The sequence below is a fragment of the Mauremys mutica genome, chromosome 2 (assembly GCF_020497125.1).
Source record: "Mauremys mutica isolate MM-2020 ecotype Southern chromosome 2, ASM2049712v1, whole genome shotgun sequence".
Taxonomy (NCBI): Eukaryota; Metazoa; Chordata; order Testudines; family Geoemydidae; genus Mauremys; species Mauremys mutica.
The window spans coordinates 21,809,451-21,825,668 of NC_059073.1; the positions used below are offsets into that span (position 1 = coordinate 21,809,451).

Below are 16,218 nucleotides of genomic sequence, written 5' to 3' on the forward strand. Positions count from 1 at the left end.
GCATACATGTTACAAGACAGGTTTCTTGATGAATATGAAATCGTTCTGTTTACACCAGACAAATGATCGTGGCTCAAACTCATCAAAGCAGAGTCCTTTCTTTGCTGCTTCCAGCAATATCTAATTCATTTTTTAGATACCAGTGCTTGATCTGTGGGGAAGAGTCCGCCCCTGCTCCCAGCTACCTTCTCCCTCATTTTCACAACTGTAATTTCCTTTTCTGCACTGTTAATTGGGTATACAGCTTAACTCCATATAACCTGCTATTTCATACACACATGCCCCAAATTCAGACACTGGTGTACACAGCAAAGGGCATCAGGACTCATACAAAATAATGAAGGCGGCCTTTATGTTCACATTTAACTGATGTAGACTGAGGCTGAAGGAATTGGGCATTGAATGGTACAGGGTTTGTGTCCTTCTCATTACTAGTCTATGTTGATTACAGTATTTAGCACTTGTTCAGTAACTTCTGGCATAAGTGTGTAAACCACCGAGGGCTTGATGGGCTCCAGTGACTATTGAATGAGGCCAAACACACCAGCTCTGAGCTCTCTACTTGTCTGTCCATAGACTGGGCTCCATGGGGGCAGAGACTGTCCTGTCTTGAGCATCTGAAGCATCATAGCTGTGACCAGAAACAAATAAATCCATAATAATATATAGACAATGTAAATTTTATGAAGAATTGATTAACAAGTGGCTGCTTGGATTTGTGTTCTCAAACTTGAAGTGATAATAGAATTAAAGATGAAAGCTCATTGCTTCCCAGGGTATTCTTTTCCTTGCTTACCGGTTCATTTTGCTTATTAGGCATATTCACTAGTGTTCTTTACCCAGAAGATATAACTTAGATGCTCCATGCCTCAAACGTTTATAGAGATGAAGAGTCTGGCCAACTCCCTATTTGTAGAGGCCGAACATGACTGTTTCATTGCATGTGCAAATATTGCTAACACACATGCCATCCCACTTACACGGTATGTTAAATTATTTCGTTTTTATGTTAGCTAAGAGGCTGATTCTGGAAGGTGCCAGTTGCCTCCAATGAAGTGCAGAATAACTTCAACTCCCATTAAACTCACAGGAGGCACTCAAAACTTGATGATACTGCAAGGTGTTAAGAATGTAGCTGCTTATCCATCAGAGATCTACTGCGGACAATGGGAGCTGTGGGGCGTTGGGGGCTGCCTGTGGGCAGGGGCAGAGCACGGAGACCCTCTGGCCCCTCTCTTGCCTAGGAGCTGCTGCCAGAGGGATGTGCTGGTCGCTTTTGGGAGCTGCCTGAGGTAAGCGCCGCCTGGCCAGAGCCCACAACCCACACCCCAACCCCCTGCCCCAGCCCAAATCCTGCACCCCACACCCAAACTCCCTCCCAGAGCCCACACCCTGCACCCCCTCTTGTACCCAAATTCCCTCTCAGAGCCCAGAAGCTGCACCCCACACCCAAACTCCCACCCAGAGCCTGCACCCAAACTCCTGCCCAGAGCCTGCACCCCCACCTGCATCCTCTCCCACACCCCAACCCCCTGCCCCAACCTGGTGAAAGTGAGTGAGGGTGGGGGAAAGCAAGCAATGGCAGGGGGGTGGAGTGAGTGTGCACAGGGCCTTGGCGAAGGGGCAGGGCAGGGGCTGAGCAGGGAGGCTTGGGGGTCCCTGAAAAAAGTTACATCAAAATGGGGGTCCTCTGGTTTGAGAAACAGCTGATCTACTCTAATCCTGTATGCCCACAGTGTAATAGTTCTGAGAATAATCAACTAGCACAATAAACACCTTACATAGCAGAGGGAGCTGGGAGTCTCTCATGTCTTAACAGTTTCATATCTTCCACGTATTAGCTAAAAATGGTGCTGAAAGGCAAGCAATTTTCTGCTGAACCAGTCAAAAGGGTGAGGAACCCTGTTGCTCCGCAGCCATCTGTGCAGGAACAATTTATGTATCATTTCTGCCCATCACAGCTCTATATTATTACTGAATAATAATATCTGTAAGATGTAAGCATCTCCACCAGATGGACCAGATAACAGCACTGGTCGTGCTGTTTGCCTTGAGGCAAAAATTACTAATTACTCTGTACCATATTAATACATTGACACAACATTTTTCATCCCAATGCACTTTACAAGTTATGAACCAGTTGTAGGACCTGGTGTGCTACATCCCAGTCTAACGCCAATGCTGTACAGCACAACCAAAATCTTGCGGGGGCAGAAGTAGCCATCAGCAGCAACTGAGAAGGTTTTTAGAGCAGCCAAACCCCATGCCTTGCTCAGAGGCAGAGTCTGTGACTGCATTCCTCCTCACCAGTGGTTCTCCAAGACAGAGTGGTATTGCCAAAAAATACCACAGGACCCTTACCAACCACAAGTGGATTGGAGTTAGATCTTGGTCTTATGTCTCACCAAAAATATGGCATCTCCAACAATATAGTGCCTTTCTGCACCACACGGCAACATCAGTTCTGAGGAAGAGTGCCATGTACTAAACCATCAGCATCCCTTCCAGCACGACCTTGACCTTCCATTCCTAATTCCCATCCAGAACTGACCCAAGCCCACCTTTATTTAGCTTATCTAATGGGACCAACGTCCCAGGTGGTGACTCTGAACGGTGTACCAGTCCTTGAATACAACCGTCTCAGTCATGGGTGAAGCATGTTAGGGCCTGATCCAAAGGCCACTGAAGTCAATGGAAAGACTCCCATTGATTTCAGTGGGATTTGGATTGGGCCCTTAGTGAAGAACCCCCTTTCAGATTCTACATTTTTATTCATTCTTATTGGCAAATGCCACTTCTTAATAAATGGCAGCAGCTGTCATCACTTGATTGTTTAAATAGCTCTTGTATTAACAACTCTTTTTTCCCAATGTGCTGAAGTAATTAATGTATAAATAAACCAAGTCTTTTAAAGCTGGAGACATATGCTATGGAATGTTTGCAAACACAATATCTTCCATGAAATGCAGGGCACATCTATTTCTTCATCTTCTCAGGCAGCATGTCACTAAGACAGGTAATTAGCAAGTTTCCGAAATCTCCAGTTGTGCTCCATATGGCAAAACTGAAGAGCTATCAAAGTCATCAGTGTCACCCTCCTAACTAGTGACATTGTAAAGGTTTGCATGCACACAATCTAAGAGGTGAATGAGATCCACAGCAGGTGTAAATTGGCACAGTGCAGTTGACAGCGATGGACCTGCGTTAATTTACAACAGCTAAGGATCCAACTCTTCATTTTTATTCTCCCACTCACACCAGATTCACATTGGTGTAACTCCGCTTACTTCAGTGGACTTACTCTTGATTAGTACCATTGTAGCTAAGAGGAGAATTGGTCTCAGAGACATACTGGACAAACGCAGGTCTCGGTTATATTACTGTAGTCAATTTCTGAAACTCGATCCATTACAAGACTCCTTGTTGTACTTCTGCATAATAAAATAATAATTAATTCTAATACATAGTACTCAGATGGTCAGATTCTGGTCCTCACTGGTGGCACAAGGGGTACAGAAGGTGTCTGTAACCTTCTCTCACTAGCCAGAGTTCTAATAATTGTGCTTCTTGGTCCTCATACAAAACCCACTGAAGTCAATGGAAAAACAGTCATTGACTTCATTGGGCTCTGGACCAAGTCTCTTGAGGACAAGGAACAATACAGAAGAGTAAAGAAATGTCAAAGATGGGACTGGGCTGAGAGCTGCTCCAGAGTGTACTTTCCCTAGCAAACCCAGTTGCCTCACCACCCTACAGGCACAATGCCTCCAACATCTCTGTCTCTTCGGTGTTTTACCTGTGACTCCCGCCCATCCCCATAGCACAACCTTGCCTCTAAATGCCACAGTAGAACCTATAACACCTTGTGGTTTCGAAAGCATTAGACCAGCCTTTGCTGATTTATAAGCCACAGTCATGCTACACAATTGACAGTGATTTAAAGAGAATTACAGTCTGCAGGTGAAGGCATCCAGAATCCTAATGGGTATGTCTACTCTGCAGCTGGAAGTCAGCCTCCCAGCCCCAGTGCCTGTAGACAGACTCTCACTAGCTCACCTCAAGCTAGCATGCTAAAAAGAGCAGCGTGGATGCTGCGGCACCAGCAGAGACTCGGGCTAGCTACCCAAGCTCAGACCCAGGGGATCAGGTGAGCTTGAGAGCCCAAGTTGTCACCTGAGCAGCAATGTACACACTGTTTATCCTTAGTGCGCTAACTTGAGCTGAGCTAGCACAAATCTGTCTACAGACACTAGGAAGCTCACTTCCAGGTGCAGTGCAGGCATACCCAATGAGCCCACATAACAATGAGAAACATTGGGCCTTCTTCCCCAGTGCCTTATACCTTATTCAGTCATTTGCATCAGTGTAATATGTAGATCCCCACTCTGCCCTGGTCGTGTTTTCCACCCAGTTTGCACAGGAGTGAGTGACAGAATGAGCCAGGTGCATGGCACTACAAAGTAGATCCTTTTGGAATTGCACAAATAGTCCCTTGCAATAGAGCTGTGCGCACTGGTGCATTCTTTGACCTGTGGCGATAGATATACCACCCAGGATGTACAAAGCAGCAATACATTTGTCTTCTCAACTTGTCTCTTTCAAAGTAATAGCCTAAAAGGAGAGCTTTTGTAAAAATGGGAATTGCAAACAAAGAGTCACAATTAGTGCTTCTTTTTGCATTAGAGAGCTTAAAGAATGAAAATCATTCAGACTATGGTTGTGTATTTTATGTACGTGCATATCTGCTGAAAAGCATCCAAAATGAGGTTTGCAATTTTTACAGATGTTACACTGTCTGCTCACAATTAGACCTGCCATATCCCTGATCAATGTATCTGGATCCAAAAGAAAGACAAAATGGTGACTTAGTTTCCATTCCACAGCACTTATGCATCTCTGACTCACTGACATGATAATCTGAAAGGTCTCCCAAGTGCAAATAAAAATGAAGTTCTACAAACTGATTAACTAGGTTTAACTAGAATTAACCCACATTAACAATCCTCAAGAGTCTCAAGCCAAGAGTTCTCAGGCTAAGCATGTTAAGATACTGGTTTCCCCCATGTGCTGGATGGACACAAGGATTTGTGGTCCATACTACAGTTCTGTCTGACTGGAAGGTTAATCTACTGTACATCCTGTGCAGATACTCTTCTTTCAACACTAATTCTGTGTGCTGTAGATGAAATATAAAATGTTATGTTCTACAAGTGGCTGCTTACAAAGGTTAATAGAAGTGGGTAGATTTGAGCTCCATTCAAGCACCTCGTATCAGCTCCTGGGAAGGATATACGTGTCTTGATTACCTTGTTATGGGCTTGCTACAAAGCCCATTGAAGTCAATGGAATGACACCTATTGAGTTCCATGGATTTTGGATCAGGCCTTATGTTCTTAACCCCAACCACGAGGATGTGACAGACAGTGTCAGACATGTCAGCTTGCTGATATTATAAATTCATTTCAGGAAAAGAACATTATCACAGCATGGCCAGCCAGCTGGTGAAATGAGAGTCACATGAATGTCAGGTGTATGTAGCGTCCCCTCTCCACCCGGTTACCTCCTTTAGCATCAATCTTCTTATGGGTTTTGATGGACAGGCCTGGGTTCTTCAGAATCCCGCCATCCACTCAGCAGGGTGGAACTTCTTTTTCTTTCCATATGAATTTATTTGATGGTGCCTCCACCAGCCTTCTTCCTTCCTGCCAGAGTCAGTAGGGCAGCTTGGGAGGAAAATTCTAATCACAGGGTAACCCTCACTTATTGCTGGAGGCTTCCGAGAAATAACACAAACACACCCAGTAATTATATTAAACTGGAGATAAATACAACATAGGGTAAAACACTGTTCTCAAGGTCACCGGTGGGTTTGTGTGCTGAGACAGTTGGCAAACCTAAACACCCTTCCCTCACCCCTTTCCTGCCCCTTCTCTGAGACTCCGCCCCACTAACGCCATTCTCCCTCCCTCCGTCACTCGCTCTCCCCCACCCTCACTCACTTTCTCCAGGCTGGGGCAGGCGGTTGGGGTGCAGGAGGGGGTGTGGGTCTGGGAGAGAGTTTCGGTGCAGGAGGGGGCAAAGGTGTGGGAGGGGGTGAGGGATGCAGGCTCTGGCTGGGCAGCACTTACCTCAGGCGGCTCCTGGGCAGTGGTGCAGCGAGGCTAAAGCAGGCTCCCTGCCCGCCCTAGCCTCGTGCCACTCCCAGAAGCAGCGGCATGTCCCGAGGAGGGCAGGGGTCTCAGTGTGCTGCCCACGCCCTGAGCGCCGACTCTGCAGCTCCCACTGGCTGCTGTACCACCAAACTTATAGCGCCTAAAATTTCATGGTTTGGTTTCAGTAGCCTCCAGAAGATCAAGCCCAATTCCAGGAGACTCCCAGCGAAACCGGGAGGGTTGGCAACCCTAGTCACCAGTGCCCATGCTGATAATACTCATGAATTTCCCCAGTTACTGCTTATTCTCTTGTGAGTTAGATACACTTTGGCTCTGAGCAGGTCTGTGTGCCTGCTTTGCTCATCCACCCTTAGTGCCATGGCCTCTATGGCACTTGATCTGGAACATGAAGTATGAACAGCTACAAAACTTGGGAGGGTTTGGATTTAGATCTGACCCCTGAGCTCAACTTCAGCTGTTACCAGTGTGCATATAGAGAGTCCCACCATTTTCCAGAAATCTCTCCGATCTGGCCATGTGTAATGAGGTACCTGGATAACAGGCCTGATTTTTCAATGTGCTTAGTATTCACAGCTCCCACTGACTTCAATTGGACCTACAGATGGAGGTGAGGGGCAGGAGAATAAAATAAGACCACTTCTATTTAAGTGCCTAAATATTAGATGCTTAATGTCAGCTCCCCAAGTCTGAAAATTTTGGCTTTAATCTCTGTGGGTCTCATTTTCTCCATCAATCAACTGGGAATAATAGCAGATAATTCACAGGAGAGTTGCAGCCTCACTTACCCAGCATGTTGAGATCCGTGGAAGAAAGATGTTACATAAGGTCAAAGAATAAATGGTTACATTCTTTGTCTTCTTACCTCTCAGTCAGGACGCTTCAACATTAAGCATCGCTCCTAAAAGGGATAGAGCGGGAATCTCTGTACAGCTCTAAGTAAAATCACAGTTGATCTCTACTAACAGACTAATGGAAAAGAAATCCAAAAGAACATATTTCCTGTGTTATCAGTGGCTGAGAAAGGATTTGTGTATGCTTTCCCACTCAGCCTCCAAACCCTATTGTTGTTGGAACGTGTAGCCCTGGTATATAGCAGAATGATCTTTTTAGCTCCTTAACTATCAAACACTGGTAGCTGAAGTCCTCACAGGCAATACCCATATAGTGCATCTCAACTGCTTTTTGAAGATTCTAGTAGACACACTTATAGTCATCTTAGGGTATGTCTTCTTCACTGCAGAGTTAGCCTAGGCGATTGCTACATGTTAGCCTAGTCTGGGTATGGCAGCCACAAAGCCCTACCCAAGTTACTGGTAGTGTGCTTCCCTGGCTGTGTGACTAGGACTTGAAGGGGGCATATCCCATGGCTCTTTGTGCAGCACCAGGCTGAGCCAATCTATGGTTCTTTCCCAGTGACTCGTGGGAGAATATGCCATTCCTTCTGGGCACATGGCGAGAATTGTGGGATGGCACTGAAGGACTATCACCGTTCAAGGGATTTAGCCTGCAAGGGGGGCAGGTTACTAGCCTGAGAGAAAGCAGAACCTGCACTCCTCTCTCACCCACACCCCCAGGCTATCTGGGTTGAAAGCACTACTAAACTCAGATGAGAGGTTTGTGTGTGTGGACAAGGGGAGGAGGGGAAACACCCAGGTAAAAGCTGCCCAGGCTAACTCTGCAGTGAAGACTATTCTTAGATAAGATGCCAAGCTCACACAGAAAAATGCTACAGCTATGTGTGTAATTACTCTTGGAGAAAACTTCAGGACAATAATTTTTTTACTCATAGATGGCTGAGAGCTTTGAAGTGTTGTGTACTTCATAAAACTGTGATTTTGGGTATGTCGACATGGCAAAAACAAAAAAACCCACTTGCAGCAGCAAGTCTCAGAGCCCACATTATGGCGCTAAAAGTAGCTATGTAGATGTTCTGGCTCAGGAGCCCAAGAAGTGTGGTGGGAATCAGAGCCCAAGCCAGAACATCTACATGTCTATTTTTAGCACCGCAGCATGAGCCCAAGTTTGTAGACCCAGGCTCTGAGATGTGCAGTCACGGGCTTGGGGGTGGGGGGGCGTTGGCTGTGTTAACATACCCTTAGGTCCCAATTCAGCACACCCTTACCCACACAGGATGTTCTTAGTATGCAAGTGACCCATTGCTTCCTACATTGAACTTATGTCTACACTGCATACTAAGCCCAGGCTCTGACTCAGGTTTAAGTCCAAGCTTCCCTTCAGTCCACACACAAATCAGTCTGACTCGGGTCAGCAAGCACTCAAGACCTCGGTCATAGGATCCTGCTAGAGGGTAGGTCAGAGCTAGAGTCCTTCTGCGACTCGGGTCCAAGCCCTGTCATTTTGCAGTGTGGACACAGGTCAAGCCACAGACCCAAGTCAGAAGGTCTGCATAGTGCAGTATGGACACGTAAGCGCAGCTGAAAGACACGGGTCCAGCAATTGTAAACCTGAGTTTACAATGCAGTGTGGATGCTCAAGCACAGGCTTGGAAACAGCAAGTCCACAAGCCCAGGTCCCACAGACCAGGGCTTAGCGTGCAATGCAGACATACCCAGAAACTCAAAGTCAGCTGTGTTCAAGAAGCCCAATGGGTGGTGAATCTTCAGACCAACTTCAGTAATTAATTGCCTTATGTGGGGGTGCTAAAGTGGCTCAGCTCTTTGTCACCTGATGGAATGATCTAGTAAGGAACCATGTTCCCCGCTATGCAGTGCGCATTGCCCAAAGCAAATGAAAACTATCCCCCGCCTCCTGCAATATTTACAAGGCCATTTCCTGACAACTTCTCTCAGGGTCTACATGGCCACTGTTCATAGCGTAAAGACTGAGTAAGCACATCAAAATGTGTCGCATATACATCGCCATGGTCGTAAGCGTGCTATTCCAGCCCATAATAGTGCAATTGTTGTTGTACCCTCACCCTCTTTGTAAATTATCCCCTAGGCTGAGTTTCCCCTGGATAAAGGCTTCCAGAACTTAATTCCGTCTTTTTTTTTATAAGCTCACAAATGTTTAAAAGAGAAGTCACATATTTTATGATCACTAAAAGTGTCATTACCCTTTGAGGTCTATAGCTGAGACAGCAAATTTCTGGTCATCTATTTATTTTACAAGTTTCAGCTTTCCAATGATTCCCCTTCTCCTCCACTTTAGTGTTAACATTTTTTTCTACCTGCTAAAATCAATAGCTGCAGTCTCGGTGAAGCAGCCGCAGAGAGAAAGAATATGCTAGAGGTCACATTGGACTAGGTAGCACAGACAGGGCCTGAGTCTATGAGCCAGATTCTCAGCTGGTGTAAATCAGCATAGCTCCACTGGCTGAGTAACTGCTATTATATCTTTTTCATGTGGCTAAGCTTGCATCCAAGCAGAGATGCCCTAAATACCCTGGCCCATATCTGGAGATATTTTTCACAACATCAGAAGGTGTCTGCATTACTGTCAAATTCTGAAATGTTTCATTGAATTGCATCCGCCTAGATTGCCCAATTGCTTCAATTACATATGGTATTCTTCATTTCTCATCCCTACACTGCTGTGTAGACTTCTTGGCTCTGCTGTGTTCTACCCCAAACTTGGCTGCATTTTAGCAATGGGTAAGGAGCACATGTGTAGGACTAGGAAGAGCTCCACAGCTTGCAAACAGCATTATTTAAATTGATCTAGAGTGGATACCCATAAGTAGCTAATATCTGGCAATAATTACTATACAGTTTCCACAGTTGTTTTAGTCTCTAAGCACAGGGGGATGTGAGGTATTTCAGATGCCACTATGGAAAATGTTGGTTTTTTAAATGGTGAGTAGAATTATTTGTATTGTGGTAGCACGCCCTGTTCATGGACCAGAACCCCATCATGCTAGGCACTGTGCTAACAGAACAAAGAGACGAATCTATTCTATATAGTTCTTATATCATGCTCACCACAGTAGTGTCTGAGAGCTTTCCACTGAGCAATGTGATTAGATCTGTTCATGGTCCCTTCCCTAAAGAGCTTATCCAAGTATGAGACAAGAGACAAGTAGATAACAGACAGGCAGGGGAGCACAAGAATTTCAAGAGTGACTAATGATTTTGGATGCCCAACTTGAGACACTTTAAAGGAGGGTGGTTTTCCAAGTGTGGGTACTCTGCCCTTAAAGAAAATCAGGCTCCTTGAAAGTGTCACATGTTTAGCACCAAAAAATCACTTTAAAAAACTTGGCAACTACACACAATAGTTTCACGAACACAATACAATCTCTTTAAGAGTTTCCCAGACCCCTTCACTATAGGACCACAATATATTCTAGTTTTCCTTCCAATTGCTCACAGACATTTCCAACCAGTATCACAACACTGTTTTTCCAGTGCTGCTCTCCAGGAGGTACACGGAACTGGAGTCATCCTTGTGCAGTGCTCTGCAAACACCTGATTTTAGACTGAGCTGCCCTCTCTTAGAGGAAAAGCCAGATCTCCTCCTCCTGTGGTGCAAGTGGGGTGGTGCTGCCATGTGGCAGTGCAGGACACACCGAGAACATATTCAGATTTAACACCTCCTGCATGTCGGGGAGGGCAGGATGAGCCAGGGTAGGCTGAGGCCGTACTCAGTGAATCCATGAGGTTGCAGGTCCAACAGCTATTCCTTTGTGACTGCTGGTGAGGAAAAGAGATGGACAACAGCTGTTACGGCTACTGCATCCCACAACCTCCTGTAGTGGCTCCAGTGAGTATTTCAAACCCACAGTCTAACAGGATCTGACTCTGATCCAAAGCCCACTGAAGTCTATGGAAAGGCAGCTATCCAATTAACTTCAATGGGCCCTGGATAGGGCTCTTAGAGGAGTTCAAGAGTTGCTTCTGAAAGTAACCACTTCTCTCCCTTGGACATGGGACAAGTTGAGCTACTGGGAATTGCTTTTCCTGGTTGTCTCCAGGGGAGGAATGGCCATTAACTGTATGGTTCATAGGAGGCAGATAAGTTTAAAAGATCTGCTCTCATATTTTCAGAATGAAATATTGCCACTATTACAACTCAAATAGCTAAGACAACCTAGCTTCTATTTTAAAACAGGCTGCGAACAGCAGTTCTGCTGTGCACCGCATTAAGCTCATTGCATTTTCTACTAAGTAGCTTTCTCTTGGGGCTCATTGGTACTTCCTTGGCTCCATGCATCAGTGACTGATGTTTAAGAATATCTGGCACTGTCTGTAGTTCTTTAGCTGAAGGGGCAGTTGCACTTGGCTCAGACTATCATGTCAGCCTCAGTTCCCTTCACCTCTGGAGCTGAACTTGTGTTATAAAAATACCATAGTAGCAGCTACCATCAGGCAAATCTTCACCTTCTGTGTCAATCAGATCATTCTGCAGGCTGCCTCTGCATTTTTATTTCCAGTGCAGGTTGGGGAAAGGAAATAACTAGCTCAGCTGTTTTTGTCTGTAGGCATTTACGCTGGTAAGACTCAGCTGTACAAATCTGCCAAGTGTAAGAATCTCAGTATTTTTACTCCCATGATAAAACCTTCCACTCTGACTTTGTTTCAGTGGTTTGTTATATTTAAAACCTTTCTTTGCATCTGGGGAACTGCTTGATATCAACTGCCAAAGAAATGGGAAATCAATACAAAAAATTCCAAGTTTACAGGATTAGCTTTAACCCAAACCTGAATCTACAAATCAGGATGGATAGATGAAGATTTGAATGCGTGGGAGGGGTTCTCCATTGGGAGATCAACATTGAAGAGTAAAATGCAGCTGTCCCCAACAGGCTGTGTTGCTAAGAGCTGGCATTTCCACTCTTCAAGAGGGAGGGAAGTGTTGACGCGTCCCCTTATAGTAGCCTTTGCTGATTAATCAATGCAATGACATTGAAGCTGGCTCCAGCGGGAAATAATTGCTGTCCCTCTCAGACACAATATAGAAATAAGATGCCATGACAACAGTTTTGAAAGGCGGGTGAGAGAATCCAGATCAAAGATCAACATCTGATAGGTAAAACACTCACTCAAAGAAGGGTTCGAGCAGCGAGGTTCCCCTAGGAAAAGACAGAGAATGAGATAAAAGGGAGGAAACACCTTTTTACGAAAGATCAGATCTGGAAAGGAGGAAATGTTTAAACTACAGCTGGGCTCAAATCAGAGTTTGGACCTGATTTTGAATTTCTCCAAAGTTTTGAGGGGGTGGGGGACGTAAGAGGATAAGATACTCATGAGAGGAAGGGTGGTTATGGGGTTAAGGCTCTGTCCTGGAACTCAGAAGCCCTGGGTCCAAGCCCTGGCTCTGCTAGCCACTTTCTGTGTGTGACCTCGCACAAATCACGTAGAGCTTGTCTACATGGTATCAGCAAACCGCACTAGAGGGCCGTGATTTGCAGAGTGCTCTAACTGCTTTGGGTAGACCCTGCTGGTGTGCTCTAAAGGCTACTTCGGTTGCATTAACATAGTCCTGTTTCAAACCCAACACATAGTATGGACCTCCCCTTCTTTGCCCTCCCCAGTACTCAGGATGGGCTATAAAGCTCATTGTGGGCTAATTTATATGCTTAAACACCATGCTGGAAGTTGTGCTCAACAGAGCAGGTGAAAATAGTGTGTGGCAGGTTGCAGGGGGGTGGGGTGCAAGGGGGGTGTCGCCTACCCATAGATGGAAAGTAGGCAGGGATGTGGGGACACAGCCAAGGTTTGTCTTGCACTGATAAGTGAGAATGTCCCGAGTTTCTAAGAAAAAAGAAACCAGCACTGCTCTTAAGGGAAATATACTGTCAGCCTTAACTACCTTAATTATGTTTCTTGTCTGGGAATAAATACAGGGGTTTGAACAGTATGCAAAGCTATCAACATGCCAGAAGCAACTGCAGTCCCTAACAAACAGTTTCCCCTGACTCATATTTCCAGCAGGCAAATGAAAGCAGACCAAAGCAAATCACTGTGATCATGAAAATATATGGCACAGAGATCAGGGAACTGAACGGCACAGTTTACATGGGAAAGTGAATCTGATTTCCATCAGCATAATGAGAATTGGTTCTCATGCTGTACTAATAATGCAGACATTAGCCAGAAAGATAAATATGCTCATACCTGGGGATAAATTCAATTGTTTTACATTGCCACTGTCCTTATGTCACCCAGAAATTTGACTTTTTATCTGCCTGTTTGGGACCAGGACTAGAATGGACCATTGAGCTACTCTAGATCAGCTGTACCTCTCAGGACCCCATGGACAGAAGGCAAAACAAAGGTATCTTCTGAGAAAGAACCAATGTTAAGGCCCCTACTATGCATCACTTGGTAAAATCTGAAGGAAGGGAGCCAAAGGACTCAGGAAATAGTGGAAGCATCCTCTGGATGAGTTTTCATCCAGATACCCCCACAGTGGTATCTGTGAAGGGGAGAGAAGGGGAGTCAGGGGAATCCAGGTGTGGCCGCTAATAGACAGGATCACCTGGGCACCATAGATAAAGAAAGCTCACACCCCACGCAAATGGCTGAGAGTCTAATATAGACAGGGCTATTTCCCCTTTTCTATATAAGGATTGGATCCGAAAGGTAGTATGGTCCAGTGGTTAGTTCACTGCACAGGGCCTGAGCAGAATGGTTCAGTTCCTGGGGCCGCGTGACCTTAGATGAGTCCCTTCACCTCTCTGTTTCCCATCCTACCTTTTGTCTTGTCTATTTAGACTCTAAGCTCTTTGTGGCAGGGGTTTCTGTCACTGTTTGTATACACAGTGCCTAGCACAAAGGAGCTCTGGACTCAGCTGGGGCCTCTCGGGATACCCCTACACAGCACTTTGGAGCAAGTCTCCTAGCTCAGGTCAACAGACTTGGCCTAGTGGGGCTCACGCGTGCACTCTAAAAACAGCTCTCTCGACAGTGCTTTGAAGTTGGAGCTGGAGCTCTGGCTCTGAAGCCCATCGCTCTCCTTAGACTTCAGAGCCTGAGCTGCAACTTCAAATCGCCGTCTTCAGAACAGCTGGGCTGGGAGGCTCATTCCTGCTCAGTCCAAAATGCTGTGTAGCTCTACCCTAAGTGCCACTGTCATACAAAAGACACACAGACCAAGTGACTTGCCCAAGGTCTCAGAGGAAATCCATGGCAGAGCTGGGAACTGAACCCATCTCTCCCACATCCTAGGGTAAGTCCCAAATCACCAGCTCATCCTGTCAGAGACACCAGCTAGCTCCCTCACCTCTAGCTTTGAATAGTGCACTCCTCGCCACAGTAAACCTGATGCATCTCACATGTCAATTTAAGCCAACTCCTGAGTTGATTCGGTTTTCACTCAGTTTCCTATGTGACTTAAGAGCCCAAATTCCATTTTCAAAAGAGATTTAGCCACTTAGGAGTTTGTGAGACTTAGGTGCTCATAAAATTTACCCTTAGTTTTTATTGGAGATTTGAGTAAAAACCTCAGGATTTAGCCCGTTTGATAGCTGGGATTCCTTGTTAATTGTTGGGGGGTTGGTTCATTTTCTCCATGAAAGATTGCATCTTTTAGATCAAGATATGCTGATTGATCTCAGGAAAGTTTGTTAGGTGTGAGGAGCAGCAGCAGTTGTGGAGATAAAAATTCCTAAACCTTTGAGCAATTGATCCAGAGTGGAATGAACAAAATGGCATTTCTCCAGCCTTTTAATATATATTTACGCACTTAACTCAGTCTTTTGGGATATTGGAATGTCTGTGCTGAAGTTCGCCTGAAGTTTAGAGCACTAAAATACCATTTCAGGCATAGAAGCACTTGTTTTTTTAAAGAATCTGTGAACATACGTAACTCTTTCTTGTTCAGCATTCAAATAGTTGAAAAGTTTATATACATCTCAGTCCTGCAAGGAACCACGTGCTCTCTACCCCTATTGAAGAGTACTCTCCACCTGGCACAACTGAGTCTACACTGCAGTGGATTAGGGATAATACTACTTAGCTTTCTCTGCATTTGCATCACCAGCTGAGGTCAAGGGGAGATGTGAGTAAGCCAGGGACCTGTATCTTTAGAGAGCTAGACAAATCTTGGGAGAGACTATCATTCAGATCAACCCCAATATGGCTGCCACAGACCCAGATGTAAGGCCAGGCCTCAGTTTCCCCTTTTTGTCATATAAACCAGTCTAAATGAAGGCTTTGCCTCTATTGATCCCTTGTTCAGGGGAGACTTTATTGATCAACAACCACTAAATCTACATAAAGACATAGTCCAAAGCTTCTGTTTTTTCCTTACCAGGGTCTCCTGCCTCTTCCTACCCGTCAATTGTTAGCAGCCCCTCTTGCCTCTCAGACTCAGCTGCTCTGGTCCACATCCACATTGAGGTTCAGTCTGTGGTTCAATTATGCCTCTTCAGAAAGCTAACTCCTCAGTTCTCTCTTCTCTCGGGGATCTCTTTCTCTTTACCGCCTTCCTAGTCCCTTCCACAAAGCTAGATTCAGACAATTGGACTCTCTGCTCTAGGGGCAGATTCCAGCCCCCCTTTGGGAATTTAGTGCTTAGACTAACCTTCCTTCAGGGCTTAGGCCCACCACAGAGGCCTTCCCCCACAAGCAGTTTCCTCCAGCCCGCATCAACCACCGAGCTTACCTAGAGAGAGCTCCCTTTCCCTAGGGCAACTCCCTCTTTATAGTATCCTAGCAGTCTCCTAATTAAACTGCTTCAATTCTTATTAGTTAAAGGATGTCCAAAGGGCCATCAGGGGCCAGTTAGGCCTGAATTCTCTGAAGGGCCATTGGCCCCATGACAATGACCCTTACATCGCCCTGCTCACAAACCCTGGTACAGGGCCGTGGCAGTGGCAGTAGGGGCCATCCCTGCAGTGAAAGCTGGCATGGAGATTCTGGGCAGCTCTGGACTGTGAAGCCGCCCATAGGCAGCCTCAGGAGACTGCAGTAAGTTAGAGCAGCACCTGGTTGCTCTAATTTCTGCCTGAGATTGTTTCAGTCCCTGGAACACCCCAGAATATAGTGGACAGAGAAGTAGTTTAAGGCTATCGTTGCTTACACATTCTGTGCTACACCTTCAGAAGCTGCAGCACAGAATCTCAAGCATTAATTAATCGATC

At 45.6% G+C, this 16,218-nt stretch overlaps 1 long non-coding RNA gene across 1 annotated transcript; it reads right to left on the reverse strand.

Annotated features, from left to right (window-relative positions):
• Nucleotides 1-415: 415 nt before the first annotated feature.
• On the reverse strand, nt 416-15,669 carry LOC123365075. The gene is made up of 3 exons (XR_006577414.1): nt 15,387-15,669; nt 6,959-7,071; nt 416-631 (listed from the first exon to the last, which is right to left on the reverse strand). It is a non-coding gene; the product is annotated as an uncharacterized LOC123365075 (long non-coding RNA).
• Nucleotides 15,670-16,218: the final 549 nt, after the last annotated feature.